Genomic DNA, 11076 nt, shown 5'->3' on the forward strand with positions numbered 1-11076 from the left:
TCATCTTCAAGAAATCTATTATTTACACATTCAATTCACTCCATATATTATATCCGACTTAATAGCTCTATAGAACAAATATTAACAATGTCCAATGTATTTTTTTCTAATAATTATATATTAACTTAATTACAAGCAGTTAAATACCTATTCGAATATATTTATTCGCAACATACAAGAGCATCAAATATCGAATCGTACAAAGAATACAACTAGCGTATTAAAGTGTTTTTTTCCTTATTGAATTTTTTTGTGAGACCTCGACCTATATTAATCTAAACCCTATACGTGCGTTCATTCCTTTAATTTTCTCCACCCCAATTTCCTTTCCTAGCATGTGCAACGCACTTGCCCGTTTACTAGTGTTACATAAAGAAAACACGCATGAGGTGTGATTACCTCGTGGGTTTCGCCTTAACACCCGGATCAGCTAATACAAGCTAGAAGACCTTCACACCCGGTCGAAGTCTGACCATCACTTTTTTTTTCTCTCTCATTTTGATTATAGAACCAACCATCTTTTAATAACAATTACAGACAAGTAAGTGTACAGTTTTATTTCATTTTTCAACAACCACTTGTGATCTTTGCTAATGTTAAAAGTTCAATGTTTGTGCTTCCCTAGACTTCTCCTATCGAAGAAGATAAACTCCCTAAGAGCATTTCCAATGGGGGTGTAAACCGTATATAGTGAAAAGTTTACACCCCAAGTGTCAAAAAACTCTTTCCAATGGGGGTGTTATGCCGCAGGTAATAGACTATTAGTTGATAGAGGGGGTGGGGAATTTCCCATCTCGCTATCAATTGATAAATAGTCCAGATGACACTCGAACACACGTCTGCGTAAAAAAAACTTTCGGGCATCACCTATCTAGTTCTAAAGTCACAATTTGAAAATTTTAAACTTGGACGACACTTCAAGTGACGTCCCTTTTTAATTCCAGTAATTTAAAGAGAGACGTCACTTGAAGTGTCGTCCGAGTTTAAAATTAAACTTTTTTTACACTTCTCCATTGGGAACAGTAGAGAGTGGATATTTATGAGCTATACAATAATTTGTAATTGGGGTTATAAAATCCTAATGGCACCTAGGTGGAGCCTATGTAGAGGTGTAATTTTACACCCCCCATTGGTGATGCCCTAAGAAAAAAGGAGATGGTTTAGTATGTAGTTCGAGGATAGGGACTCTATGACCATAGTGACATGGTATGCTGGGAGACCTTTGTTTTTACTAGAATCACTTTTCCATCAAGAATAGACAATAGACCATGGTCGAAAAGTAAACAAGCTTAAGTTGATATCTCATTTTGTTCTCTTTCTTTCAATGTTAATATGAACAATTGTTCATGAATGTTTCTAAATCACTAAAATTTCATATATATGAGCAAGTCCAATGGGAGCTGCTAAATTGGGTGCGGTGCCACATAGGCCTTTTAAAAAACTTTCGGGCATCACCTATTGGACTTGTATACCGTATAGAGTGGAAAATTTACACCCCAAGTGTCAAAAAACTCTTTCCAATGAGGGTGTTATGCCGTAGGTAATAGACTATTAGTTGATAGAGGGGGTGGGGAATTTCCCATCTCGCCGCTATCAGTTGATAAATAGTCCGGATGACACTCGAACACACGTTTGCGTAAAAAAACTTTCAGGCATCACCTATCTAGTTCTAAAGTCACAATTTGAAAATTTTAAACTTGGACGACACTTCAAGTGACGTCCCTTTTTAATTCCAGTAATTTAAAGAGAGACGTCACTTGAAGTGTCGTCCGAGTTTAAAATTAAACTTTTTTTACACTTCTCCATTGGGAACAGTAGAGAGTGGATATTTATGAGCTATATAATAATTTGTAATTGGGGTTATAAAATCCTAATGACACCTAGGTGGAGCTTATGTAGAGGTGTAATTTTACACCCCCCATTGGTGATGCCCTAAGAAAAAAGGAGATGGTTTAGTATGTAGTTCGAGGATAGGGACTCTATGACCATAGTGACATGGTATGTTGGGAGACCTTTGTTTTTACTAGAATCACTTTTCCATCAAGAATAGACAATAGACCATGGTCGAAAAGTAAACAAGCTTAAGTTGATATCTCATTTTGTTCTCTTTCTTTCAGTGTTAATATGAACAATTGTTCATGAACGTTTCTAAATCACTAAAATTTCATATATATGAGCAAGTCCAATGGGAGCTGCTAAATTGGGTTGCGGTGCCACATAGGCCTTTTAGCTTGCCCAACTAAATTTGGTTGTCCAAAATCAAAAAATCATTCCAATTGCCCTTTTCCGTTTTGAAGTGCTAAACGATATGGATGGCATAGTTTCTGTCGTCCATCCATTATTTTGTAACTTCAGTCGAATTGTTTTTGGACAGACGACACAATTTCTGTCGTTCGTCGAAATTTAACACACGGACGGCAGAAACTATGCCATCTGTCTCCCGAAACTTATTATGGCAGCTGCTAGACAAGGCCACAAATTTGGTTGGGTTTATCACACCAGTTATATTTAAGACTCTTCTAGCAACTCCATTGAAATGACATTTTGGTGTTTAAGGTGCTATATGGCCTTTTAGCAGCCCATATAACACTCCATTGGACTTGCTCTAAGACGGTATATGTGTGTAGATATATTATTACATTGTTACCAAGCCGGTACGGGTTTAAAACGCCGTACTTGAAAAAAACTTAGTTCATGTTTTCAACGGAACGTCTCGGAAAAAAAACATAAAAAAAAGCGTAAAAATACGTGGGGCATAAAAAACGGGTTTAAAACTGCAAAACAAGTTTAAAACGTATAATACGTAAAAGAAACAGTAAAAACCGATGATAAATAATATGATAGATAAGGAGTTTGATTTTATATAAGAGTGGAAAAAAGAATGGGCAAATAAAACAAAATTAATAATAATACAAATAAAAGAAAATTCAAATACATGAAGGTATCAAGTTATCAATTACTCATCCAAATACTAGAAGTTTTAGATTCAGTACCAAAACACGATCCTAAATAAGATACTACTAATTACAAAAAAAAAGTTTTAAACGGAAGATTTTCAAAATCTCGCGATTAAAACGTTTTTTAAGTTTAAAACGCGATATTTTGAAAAACTCGGGTTCTAAACGGTTATAAGACGTCTTACCAATTTAACGGGTTTTAAACACGTTTTTTTTTTCAAAAAAACACCGAACTTGGTGACAATGGATATATATCAATATGAATCTTAGGGAACATTGCCTAAAGAGATGCATCATGGCACATTCCAAGCACTGGCTCTTTAAAAATTAAAACAAATGGTCCAAGAACTTGAAATGATTTTTTTTCACTCCTAATATCAACAGATCCAATAGATCGATCTGTTGGTATTACCGCACAGTTTGGAACAACACCGTATCGTTAGATCGGTTCAAGATATTCACTCGATGTGGGACCACCACCTTCTCTCGTGAAAGGAAAACCACGTCGCCATCTTAGTATAATCTAATTATATTCGTTTTTAGTATGGTTTTATTTAGGGTCTTTATTTAGGTTTTGGTACTCCAAAATAATTGGTATTTGGGGTTTGGTTTGCAATAATCGACTTATTAGGTTTTAGTCCTCCTGACTAACAGTCAACCAAGTTGACTGTTTGTTGGCTGTTAGTATTTTGTGAATACCCATCATACCCTTACGTGTGTGAGGCATGTGTCAACTCAGGAGGACCAAAGCCTAATGAGTTGATTAGTGTGGATCAAACCCCAAATACCAATTATTTAGGATGACCAAAACCTAAAAAAGCCCGAAAGAAAGTAGAAGGAGTCTAGTTTAGTTTCCCACTTTTTTCCTACCGTATTTTTGAGATTGTGATAATACACGTGTCTGTATAACAATGATTTAGATCAAGTTAATCTATGTAGTATGGCTGTCAAGTTACTGTGTAAAGAAATCATGAAGTACGATTAGGTTCAAGAAAGCAATAAAACAAAAATATCTTCACCCACACTCAAAAGCTTGTAAGAAATAATATTCACCGTCAATATAGAAAGATATAACTGCATGACCAGCCTTCACAAAATACCTACAACATCACGTGTGAGTCCTTGTAATAATTGATTCCGCATAAAGAGAACTGTCCCAAATTTAACAGCTATTGAATCAGAAGAAAATGACACTACTCGGTAGATGTTGCACCTCGATGTCCTGAACTAAAGTTATATATCAATGTAACGAACACAACGTTGTTCCGAAGGAACAGTGATGCCTCAAGAAAACGTGAAGTATATCACTAAAAAAGTAATCATATATAGAGACACAAAAAGAAAGGTTTTTAAGGTTTTGGTCCTCCTAACTAATAAATATTTAGGGTTTGGTCCTCCTGAGTTGACATGTGCCTCGCACACGTAAGGGTATGATGGGTATTCACAAAATACTAACAGCCACAAACAGTCAACCAAGGTTAGGAGGACTAAAACCTAATAAGCCGATTAGTGCGCCCCAAACCCAACCCGAATGGACCCGTGCACAGTCCTATTTAGGAGGACCAAAACCTAAGGCTAATTCCAATGGTGCGGCAAAACACCAAATATGACGGAAATTGTGCTCCAACGGTGCATCAAAACGCTAACCCGCTATCGGTATAAGTTTATTTATCTATACCGCCAGTTTTAACGATATAGCGTATGGCGTGCGAGTGGCGGCTAAAGAAATCTAAGGTACAAGCCAGTAGGAGTGGCGGCCATAATTTGAAAAAACATTTCCTACACGCCACTCACAATAGCGGCTAGGAAATGTGTCTCTACCAAATTCATTTTCAAAAATTTAGTTTTTCTAATTACCTTTCTATCCATAGTCTTTTACATTTTGGTTTAGGTGACAAAGAGAGAGGGAAATAGAATTGAAGAAAGGGGCAAAAGGGGAGGTGATGTAGATGCATAACATAATTGGAGCTTTTAGATGCTTGGAAATGAAGATTTTAGCTTATGGAAAGGTTACTTAACAAGTTCTATTAATCAGAGTGTGTTGTTAGGGTCAATATAGCAATATAAAAATAGGATAAATAATATGGACGAAAATAAGGATTTAATTAAGTTTAGTAAGTTATTTATTAGGTTTAGGAAACTAGGGTTTCTTGATGAATTATGTTTTCTTAGGCTATAAATAATTGTAATCGCCTCATTAGAGGATAGTTTTTTGGTTATTAGAAATATTGATTACAGAGCTGAGAGCTCTTTATTTTGTGTTCTTGTTTGTGAGCTATTTTAGATCTAAGCACCACTCTAATACTACATTATTTGGTATCTAGAGCCAGGTACGTTCTTGCATCATGGGCTGTAAAAGAAGAAAACATGGTGGAATAGTACAAGAATCTGCTCTAGAACGCGTGATGAAGCGAGATCAATTGGCCGAACTTACACGACGGGTTCAAGTGCTCACTTGACAAGTGATAGCTTTGCAGCAGCAGTCAGAGCACCGTCAATCTCCATCCCCTGTTATTGCGGATGATTGGGAAGACGAAGATAAAGAACATTCTTTTGCTGACTTTGATTGCGAGGAATTTCTTTATGATGCTTACAACTTATGATTCCAAAAGATTGGATTCCGAGTTGAAGGTAAAAAATTCTAACACTTCAAACTTTGTTGATGGGGTTGAAAAAAAAAATTATCTTTATTCTTGAAGTTGAAGAAAAATTGGATTTTATCGATTGGGATTTACCCCCTGTGTTTGATAAGGAGTCTGTTGAAGATGAGATGTGATGTATTATCAAATTGATTCTGGTTATGATTCAACTGTTGATAAAAGGATTACAGTATCATTACAACTACCAGATTTTGAAAAAAAGATTGTTATGGAGCAATCATCATCTCTTGTTTATGTTGATCCTTTTTTGTTGTGTGCGAAGGTCTCCTCTAGATCCAGATTGGTATATGAGTCGTCTTCTTTTGATTCGTTTGTGAAGGAAAAGTGTAGACTGTCTCAAAGTGAATATGGAAAAGAAACAATATCTATGATACTACTATTGCTCAATAAAACTCGAGGACGAGTTTCCTCTAACAGTGGGAGAATGATGCAGATGCATAACATAATTGGAGCTTTTAGATGATTGGAAATGAAGATTTTAGTTTATGGAAAGGTTACTTAACAAGTTCTATTAATCAAAGTGTGTTGTCAGGGTCAATATAGCAATGTAAAAATAGGATAAATAATATGGACGAAAATAAGAATTTAATTAAGTTTAGTAAGTTATTTATTAGGTTTAGAAAACTAGGGTTTCTTGATTAGTTATGTTTTCTTAGGCTATAAATAATTGTAATCGCCTCATTAGAGGATAGGTTTTTTGTTATTAAAAATATTGATTATAGAGTTGAGAGCTTTTTATTTTGTGTTCTTGTTTGTGAGCTATTTTAGATCTAAGCACCATGCTAATACTATATTAGGAGGGGACATAAAAACCATTTGACACACGCCTATAGCCCTATATCAATAGCGGCTACAAATTTGCTTTGGATTTTTTCACTAGTGGTGGTATCCACCAATTTCTTTTTACTTTTCTTTTGTTTTTTTGTTTGTGGGCTTTGGCCACACACCTATAGTCATTGTTCTAAAAAAACGCTAGGCAGTAGTCGGGCGGTGGGAGAGCGCCTAGCGCCTAGGCTTTCTAGGTGGCGCCTAGACGGGTTAGGTGCTAGGCGGTTTTTTTTCCTAATATATCTTATAATATATATAGTAATGCACACCTATACTACAAGAAATGAAGAAAATCATTTACCATAACTCAAAAAATAAACACAAATAAAGATACTTAAAAAATGCGTAATAGTTGAAGAAGATCGACTTCATATAAAAACATACTCTTTCTTTTAGTGACAATATAATTTAAATTGGGCTTTAGTTTTTTAAACTCATTCAAATCTTAAACCTACATAGGTTTTTAATTTGTCAACATTAAAAAAAAAAAAAAAAAAAAAAAAAAAAAAAAAACTTGATTGGACGCCTAATCGGTCCACCACCTAGCCAAAACGACTTGGGCCTAAGTGAGTCAGTTGGGCACCCCCTGACGCCTAGAGACTCTAGACCGATTTTTGGAACAGTATTTGTAGTAGTGGCGGCTAATTGAAAAACCATTGGGCCTAGTTATGCTATCCCAGCACAGTGCTATGGTGACATATGTCACATCAAACCATTGTACTTATTTAGCCTAGTCGACAACATTTTTTATTCTTTTCATAATTGAGAAGTTGGTGACAACATTTTTTATTTAGCCTAGTCGACAACATTTTTTATTCTTTTCATAATTGAGAAGTTGGTGGCCCCCACTATAGTGGATATTTCAAATAGATCCAACGGTGTTGTTTCCGAGTGCCAACAGATCGATCTCTTGATATAGGAAGGAATTGCTCTTTTTTCATGGCGTCATTACATACGTTCATATAGGCCCCATTACATACGTTCATCTGACCATTCAATCACATGACATATATATATACCCCCATTCCATATGGTTCTTCTCATTACATCTTCAAACAACAAAAACCAGATCACTTCAGTTGAGTTTGTGTAATGGCAGCAAGTAATGTGAAGGTTTTGGGTGCATGGCCTAGTCCATATACCATGCGGGTAAGAATTGCTCTTAATTTGAAAAATGTGGACTATGAGTACCTTGAGCGGAACCCTGAACGTGGGCCCCCTGAACTTAGCGAACTTATACACAAAACCAACCCAGTCCACAAGATGGTCCCGGTTCTGATTCATAATAATAAGCCCATTTGTGAGTCACTCATTATTGTTCAATACATCGATGAGGCTTTCACGTCTGGTCCTTCTATCCTTCCTTCTGATCCTTATGATCGTTCCGTTGCTCGGTTCTGGGGTGCCTACATAGATGATAAGGTACGTAATGACACTAGTTATGGTCCATTAGAAGTACAAAAAACATTACATCTAAGAATTTATTGTTGCTTCTATTTTGCAGTGGTACAGCTCATTATTTGGGACTCTTCAAAATAAAGACTGAGGAAGAGATAAAACAACTATAGAAGGATTGTCCACAACATTTGAATTACTAGAAGAGGCATTTGAGAAGATTAGCAAAGGAAAGGACTTCTTTGGTGGAGATACAATTGGGTACATTGATATAGCATTTGGGACCAACTTAGCGTGGGTCAGGGTGTTCGAGAAGCTCAACCTTGTTAAGTTACTCGATGAAACAAAGACGCCCAATCTTTATGCATGGTCTAAGAAGTTTTGCTCCGTTCCTGCGGTTAAGGCGGGTATATTTCCTGAGACTGATAAGCTCTTGGAGTTCGTTAAAACGCTGATTGCCAAATACGATGGATTGCTACATCATAGAGAGAATGTGTAATCATAGGGAGTGTAAGACAGTAAGAGTGATCGAGTGGTTGTGATTAGTGTAATTATCTCGCGTTCAAATGTTGTTTGTTTGGAATAAAAAACGCGTACATAAAGGTGGTGTGTTGAATAAAACTTGTTGGCATCTTTTCCTTTTTTTTTCCTGATAAATTCTTCAGTTCATTCGTTCTAAGAAACAAAAGATAGGACTGGGTGCCCATCATACAAGCATGTGAATCCCTCGTTATTGTTGGGGATTACACCAATACCAATCGGTTCCCCCCACTACACAGATAATTTGTATGAACACACTTCAACTCCAGATAAATCTCAAATATCACAAACTACCTATACTAACATGCCCAACTCGCTAAACAACTATTAACAAATGGATAATAATGTAAAAGCGGTAAAAGCAAACCACAACACAAAGATTTACCGTGGTTCGGCCAATGATGCCTACTTCCACAAGAGTCAGTTCTTAATAACGTGGGAAGGAAGATTACAATATTTCCTTTCAGTCTCTCACCTTACTAGATCACTCTTATCTCTTTCTGAGGGTTGTATCTTTGTAAAGGTTCTCTCTTTTGTTTTAGTCTTGATTCCAATCCTTTCCTGGCTTGTTTGGTTTTGTTAGGTTTTCTTCAATCTTGTGCCCACCAAAAAATAGACGAAATAAGAATGCCAATGATATCTTGACTCGAGCGCTGGTCGCCTCTCTATGGCGGTTGGCCCTATTCTATTGGAACCACGAAGCGAAATGAGCCCTCTTTGAGCTTTGGCCGCGACTATCGAACTGGAACTTCAGAAGTCGGCGCTTCATCCTCCATCCGGCGGCTCGACATTTCAACGCCGAATTAAGCCGTTTCTCTCCGGCTTTGTTTTCTCTCCTCATGTGAGGGATAACTCAATGAGCTATTGTTCACAAGCCATTTGTGAATCCCTCGTTATTGTTCAATATATTGGTGAGGTCTTCACCTCGGGTTTTCTATTCTTCCTTCGCCGATGCCTATGATCGCCGCCATCGCCGGGTTACGGGCTGCTTACATTGATGACAAGGTATTCTTGCGTGCTTAGAAGTGCAAAAAAAAAAAAAACTCGTCTAATAATTTATTGTTGCTTGTATTTTGCGATGGTTCAAAATTTCATATATTATTGGCTTACTCTTAAAGCTAAGACCGAGGAAAGAGAAGAAAAACTATAGAAGGAGTGCCCAATTTTGAATTATTAGAACGGGCATTTGAGAAGATTAGCTAAGGAAAGGACTTTTCGCGGTAGATATCTGATTGGGCATAGTACAAAATATCCCCTTATATATCCCGATATTTGGGGATATCTATCCATATTCCGAAAAAGATATATAAATATCACGATATGTTCGTAGATATATCATTTGCAAATATCGGTGATATTTCAACGATATTTAGATATTTGGAGATATTTTATGATATTTTGTGTATATAATAATTTTATTTAATATTTACTATTATATTTCAAATAAATATAAATAATGTATCATGATATATCAAGAAATATCCACAATATCTACGATATTTTTCGATATTTTGGATATATCCACGATATTTGCATGTGAAACAATGTCAAATATCCCCAAAGAAGGAGATATATCCACGATACATATCCAGAAATTGAATATCGATAAATATCCATATCCTGATATTTTGTACTATGCAGTTGGGTACATCTATGGGTCCATTATTTTTAACTCAAAGTTTGACTCAATTTCTTAGTCATAGGGTTTTCTTAATCTGAGTTGATATTTTCTTTAGTAGTGAGTCAATAGGACCCACGCACTTTACATTTTAAACTTTTTTTTCTCTGGTTGAGATGATTGATGAGACAGATTTAAGCTTTGTTATAGCAAATTCATATATGTATAATTTTAGAAGTTGTAAGTAGTCAAGTCTCTACATCAAATACCATTAATATTGAGTAGTTGAGAATGCTTCCAGTGATCCACGTCGGTCTCTTTTTTCTCTCGAGACCCGACACATAAGATTTTTCATAAAAAGTAATTCTAAAGCTTTTTTGCCGATTTGGTAACCCAAAATAGATAAAAACTTATTTCCATATTCTCTTTTCAATTCTATAAAACACTCTTTTCAATTCTACAAAATACTTCCAACTCTGCAAAAAAAAAAAAAATTATCTCTTCAAACCCTCTCTCTTATTCATTTCTTCTTCCAAAATTAAACTAAGAAATTGTTCAAGATGGAACACTTTCTGTCTCTCCTTCACACTTCTCAAAACAAAATGAATTTTGCATAATGAGTTTATTTTTATCTGATTCTGCTTGGTCAGCCACAAAATTTCGGAAATCAAGTAAGTATTTCTTTTCCTCCCTTTGTTTCAATTTCCCCTTTTGCTGCCCAATCGCACTAGACATTAGTGATATCAAAGTTCCAATGTGGACCTTGGTCCTGATAGACAACTGATTGTTAGAATTTGGTTGACACTCTGACCCTGTTGTGTTGGGTTGCCTCGATCCTATGCCAGTCACTCGCTCGACCAATATTTCTGGAGCGCAGTAGATATAGGTTTTCGTATGAGATTTCCCGTAAGCATGGTTTTGCTTTCTTCCTTCTCTATGTGTTTTGGGTTTGAGGGGAGGGGAACAAGTTTGCCGTTAGTATGGTGGACCTTGGTCTTGAGAGATGATTAGACAACCTGTTAGTTTGGTTTGGTTGCCTCTACGCTCATATAAGTTGTGATTGGTTTGCCTCGAACTT

The 11076-nt window shown here is 36.1% G+C and overlaps 1 pseudogene across 1 annotated transcript; it reads left to right on the forward strand.

Moving 5' to 3' along the window:
• Positions 1–7483: 7483 nt before the first annotated feature.
• Positions 7484–8473, forward strand: LOC147478735 (glutathione S-transferase U17-like; annotated as a pseudogene). The gene is made up of 2 exons (XR_015208992.1): positions 7484–7867; positions 7950–8473. The product of XR_015208992.1 is annotated as a glutathione S-transferase U17-like (transcript).
• The last annotated feature ends 2603 nt before the right edge of the window (positions 8474–11076 follow it).

The sequence above is a fragment of the Coptis chinensis genome, chromosome 9 (genome assembly GCF_015680905.1).
Source record: "Coptis chinensis isolate HL-2020 chromosome 9, ASM1568090v1, whole genome shotgun sequence".
NCBI lineage: Eukaryota > Viridiplantae > Streptophyta > Magnoliopsida > Ranunculales > Ranunculaceae > Coptis > Coptis chinensis.